The sequence below is a fragment of the Hydra viridissima genome, unplaced genomic scaffold (assembly GCF_058129835.1).
Source record: "Hydra viridissima isolate aposymbiotic clone 2 unplaced genomic scaffold, HvirCarnegie_v1 scaffold_4, whole genome shotgun sequence".
Classification (NCBI taxonomy): Eukaryota; Metazoa; Cnidaria; class Hydrozoa; order Anthoathecata; family Hydridae; genus Hydra; species Hydra viridissima.
Genome location: NW_028324303.1, coordinates 20,802,299 through 20,808,298, shown reverse-complemented (window position 1 = coordinate 20,808,298; position 6,000 = coordinate 20,802,299).

Sequence of the window (6,000 nt, the reverse complement as noted above, 5' to 3'; positions counted from 1 at the left end):
CTAACCAACCCTAACCCTAACCCTAACCTAACCCTAACCCTAACCCTAACCCTAACCCTAACCCTAACCCTAACCCTAACCCTAACCCTAACCCTAACCCTAACCCTAACCCTAACCCTAACCCTAACCCTAACCTAACCCTAACCCTAACCCTAACCCTAACCCTAACCCTAACCCTAACCCTAACCCTAACCCTAACCCTAACCCTAACCCTAACCCTAACCCTAACCCTAACCCTAACCCTAACCCTAACCCTAACCCTAACCCTAACCCTAACCCTAACCCTAACCCTAACCCTAACCCTAACCCTAACCCTAACCCTAACCCTAACCCTAACCCTAACCTAACCCTAACCCTAACCCTAACCCTAACCCTAACCCTAACCCTAACCCTAACCCTAACCCTAACCCTAACCCTAACCCTAACCCTAACCCTAACCCTAACCCTAACCCTAACCCTAACCCTAACCCTAACCCTAACCCTAACCCTAACCCTAACCCTAACCCTAACCCTAACCCTAACCCTAACCCTAACCCTAACCCTAACCCTAACCCTAACCCTAACCCTAACCCTAACCCTAACCCTAACCCTAACCCTAACCCTAACCCTAACCCTAACCCTAACCCTAACCCTAACCCTAACCCTAACCCTAACCCTAACCCTAACCCTAACCCTAACCCTAACCCTAACCCTAACCCTAACCCTAACCCTAACCCTAACCCTAACCTAACCCTAACCCTAACCCTAACCCTAACCCTAACCCTAACCCTAACCCTAACCCTAACCCTAACCCTAACCCTAACCCTAACCCTAACCCTAACCCTAACCCTAACCCTAACCCTAACCCTAACCCTAACCCTAACCCTAACCCTAACCCTAACCCTAACCCTAACCCTAACCCTAACCCTAACCCTAACCCTAACCCTAACCCTAACCCTAACCCTAACCCTAACCCTAACCCTAACCCTAACCCTAACCCTAACCCTAACCCTAACCCTAACCCTAACCCTAACCCTAACCCTAACCCTAACCCTAACCCTAACCCTAACCCTAACCCTAACCCTAACCCTAACCCTAACCCTAACCCTAACCCTAACCCTAACCCTAACCCTAACCCTAACCCTAACCCTAACCCTAACCCTAACCCTAACCCTAACCCTAACCCTAACCCTAACCCTAACCCTAACCCTAACCCTAACCCTAACCCTAACCCTAACCCTAACCCTAACCCTAACCCTAACCCTAACCCTAACCCTAACCCTAACCCTAACCCTAACCCTAACCCTAACCCTAACCCTAACCCTAACCCTAACCCTAACCCTAACCCTAACCCTAACCCTAACCCTAACCCTAACCCTAACCCTAACCCTAACCCTAACCCTAACCCTAACCCTAACCCTAACCCTAACCCTAACCCTAACCCTAACCCTAACCCTAACCCTAACCCTAACCCTAACCCTAACCCTAACCCTAACCCTAACCCTAACCCTAACCCTAACCCTAACCCTAACCCTAACCCTAACCCTAACCCTAACCCTAACCCTAACCCTAACCCTAACCCTAACCCTAACCCTAACCCTAACCCTAACCCTAACCCTAACCCTAACCCTAACCCTAACCCTAACCCTAACCCTAACCCTAACCCTAACCCTAACCCTAACCCTAACCCTAACCCTAACCCTAACCCTAACCCTAACCCTAACCCTAACCCTAACCCTAACCCTAACCCTAACCCTAACCCTAACCCTAACCCTAACCCTAACCCTAACCCTAACCCTAACCCTAACCCTAACCCTAACCCTAACCCTAACCCTAACCCTAACCCTAACCCTAACCCTAACCCTAACCCTAACCCTAACCCTAACCCTAACCCTAACCCTAACCCTAACCCTAACCCTAACCCTAACCCTAACCCTAACCCTAACCCTAACCCTAACCCTAACCCTAACCCTAACCCTAACCCTAACCCTAACCCTAACCCTAACCCTAACCCTAACCCTAACCCTAACCCTAACCCTAACCCTAACCCTAACCCTAACCCTAACCCTAACCCTAACCCTAACCCTAACCCTAACCCTAACCCTAACCCTAACCCTAACCCTAACCCTAACCCTAACCCTAACCCTAACCCTAACCCTAACCCTAACCCTAACCCTAACCCTAACCCTAACCCTAACCCTAACCCTAACCCTAACCCTAACCCTAACCCTAACCCTAACCCTAACCCTAACCCTAACCCTAACCCTAACCCTAACCCTAACCCTAACCCTAACCCTAACCCTAACCCTAACCCTAACCCTAACCCTAACCCTAACCCTAACCCTAACCCTAACCCTAACCCTAACCCTAACCCTAACCCTAACCCTAACCCTAACCCTAACCCTAACCCTAACCCTAACCCTAACCCTAACCCTAACCCTAACCCTAACCCTAACCCTAACCCTAACCCTAACCCTAACCCTAACCCTAACCCTAACCCTAACCCTAACCCTAACCCTAACCCTAACCCTAACCCTAACCCTAACCCTAACCCTAACCCTAACCCTAACCCTAACCCTAACCCTAACCCTAACCCTAACCCTAACCCTAACCCTAACCCTAACCCTAACCCTAACCCTAACCCTAACCCTAACCCTAACCCTAACCCTAACCCTAACCCTAACCCTAACCCTAACCCTAACCCTAACCCTAACCCTAACCCTAACCCTAACCCTAACCCTAACCCTAACCCTAACCCTAACCCTAACCCTAACCCTAACCCTAACCCTAACCCTAACCCTAACCCTAACCCTAACCCTAACCCTAACCCTAACCCTAACCCTAACCCTAACCCTAACCCTAACCCTAACCCTAACCCTAACCCTAACCCTAACCCTAACCCTAACCCTAACCCTAACCCTAACCCTAACCCTAACCCTAACCCTAACCCTAACCCTAACCCTAACCCTAACCCTAACCCTAACCCTAACCCTAACCCTAACCCTAACCCTAACCCTAACCCTAACCCTAACCCTAACCCTAACCCTAACCCTAACCCTAACCCTAACCCTAACCCTAACCCTAACCCTAACCCTAACCCTAACCCTAACCCTAACCCTAACCCTAACCCTAACCCTAACCCTAACCCTAACCCTAACCCTAACCCTAACCCTAACCCTAACCCTAACCCTAACCCTAACCCTAACCCTAACCCTAACCCTAACCCTAACCCTAACCCTAACCCTAACCCTAACCCTAACCCTAACCCTAACCCTAACCCTAACCCTAACCCTAACCCTAACCCTAACCCTAACCCTAACCCTAACCCTAACCCTAACCCTAACCCTAACCCTAACCCTAACCCTAACCCTAACCCTAACCCTAACCCTAACCCTAACCCTAACCCTAACCCTAACCCTAACCCTAACCCTAACCCTAACCCTAACCCTAACCCTAACCCTAACCCTAACCCTAACCCTAACCCTAACCCTAACCCTAACCCTAACCCTAACCCTAACCCTAACCCTAACCCTAACCCTAACCCTAACCCTAACCCTAACCCTAACCCTAACCCTAACCCTAACCCTAACCCTAACCCTAACCCTAACCCTAACCCTAACCCTAACCCTAACCCTAACCCTAACCCTAACCCTAACCCTAACCCTAACCCTAACCCTAACCCTAACCCTAACCCTAACCCTAACCCTAACCCTAACCCTAACCCTAACCCTAACCCTAACCCTAACCCTAACCCTAACCCTAACCCTAACCCTAACCCTAACCCTAACCCTAACCCTAACCCTAACCCTAACCCTAACCCTAACCCTAACCCTAACCCTAACCCTAACCCTAACCCTAACCCTAACCCTAACCCTAACCCTAACCCTAACCCTAACCCTAACCCTAACCCTAACCCTAACCCTAACCCTAACCCTAACCCTAACCCTAACCCTAACCCTAACCCTAACCCTAACCCTAACCCTAACCCTAACCCTAACCCTAACCCTAACCCTAACCCTAACCCTAACCCTAACCCTAACCCTAACCCTAACCCTAACCCTAACCCTAACCCTAACCCTAACCCTAACCCTAACCCTAACCCTAACCCTAACCCTAACCCTAACCCTAACCCTAACCCTAACCCTAACCCTAACCCTAACCCTAACCCTAACCCTAACCCTAACCCTAACCCTAACCCTAACCCTAACCCTAACCCTAACCCTAACCCTAACCCTAACCCTAACCCTAACCCTAACCCTAACCCTAACCCTAACCCTAACCCTAACCCTAACCCTAACCCTAACCCTAACCCTAACCCTAACCCTAACCCTAACCCTAACCCTAACCCTACCCTAACCCTAACCCTAACCCTAACCCTAACCCTAACCCTAACCCTAACCCTAACCCTAACCCTAACCCTAACCCTAACCCTAACCCTTTAACCTTAACACTATACGAACGCAATTTTTCATTGTCCCCAGGCTTCGAAACCGTAACCCCATCCCCCTCCAATCCTAACCCCGTAATTCTCTTACTCCTTCCCCCCCACCCCTTTTAAAAAAAAAAAAAAAAAAAAAAAAAAAAGTTTCCTTCTCTCTTTTTTTCTAGCTTTTAGCCGGCCCTCCGCTAGAAGGGAATAGGGAGTAACGAAGGTTTGACATCAAAGTAGCGTTTCGTATAAGATTTGTTTGGCAAAATTTGAGCGTTTTTAAAAAAGCCAAGACTTCGTCAGAGGGGTTTCTTCTTTTCTCCTAAAGCTATCGATCGATTAAAAATCTCAAAGCAAAGAAATTCAAAACAAAATACAAAAGCGGGAAGTTTTAGTTTCTGCACCACAAGCCAAGCACTAGTTCAAACTGGAGATAATAAAACGAAATCGAATGATCTCACTTCTCAAACCACTGAGCTGCCATTGGTCGGCAGTTTCATGTTTGGAGACTATTGAGCTGCCATTGGTCGGCTGTTTAATCGTTGCGATTGGTCGGCAGTTTTATCGTTGGAGACCATTGAGAGATATAAAAGGCACTTTTTTTATTTTGAGCACAACATTAAACGCTTAATCGTTAGATGTTGTTATAAAGACACCCTTAGAATGCCGAATTGAAAAAAAAACAAAAACAAAAACAAACAGAAAAAAAAAAAAAGAAACCGAAACGGGCATTCTTTTGAGCATAACGTTAAAAGCTAAATCGTTAGAGGTTTTATTAAAAAGGCTCCTTTAGAATGCAAAAGACAAAAACGGAAAGTTTTGCTTTCCTGGCCACAAGCGATAAAATTGTTTGTAAAACGCACTCTAGCATTCTCACGTTCCAGACGTGACCCAATGTTCGAGTACTCGAACAGGTCCGCTCTATACCGTGAATAAAGGTGCAACTATCTCACACACTAGCAACTAGTCACTGTGTTGGTTTCCTGAAATTTCTACAGTCCATGAAAAGTACCTTGTACAGAGTTCATAATTTTGGATCATGGGCGGGCTGCTCAAATGAGCACTCTGCCCAACTGAAACAAAGGAAAAAAAAAAAGAAAAAGAAAAAAGAAACCGAAACGGGCATTCTTTTGAGCATAACGTTAAAAGCTAAATCGTTAGATGTTTTATTAAAAAGGCACCTTTAGAATGCGATGTCCTAAAATATTTTCCTCGATATTTTAAAAAGTAAACAAATACAAAACTAAGTCTCACAACTGGCGACAACTTTCAATAAGCAAGCAAAGCAACAACCTTCCTTTCGAATTCTTTATATTTTAAACTAAGACGAACAAAGAAAAACAAAAACACAAACAAAAACAAAAACAAAAACAAAAGCAAAACAGAAAAGGGAGAAAGAGTGAGTCGACTGATTTTTCTCAACTGCCTTAGACGAGAAGTCATAAACGTTTGCTGACATGTTAAGACATTTTAAGCCTTTGCTATTATCATGAGGCTTTTGCTCCACGAGCCAAAAAAAAACGCTAGAGTTGACAAACTGCATCGCGGTCAAAAAGTGTAATTACGCCAACACTTTTATCCGTTTTAAGCAT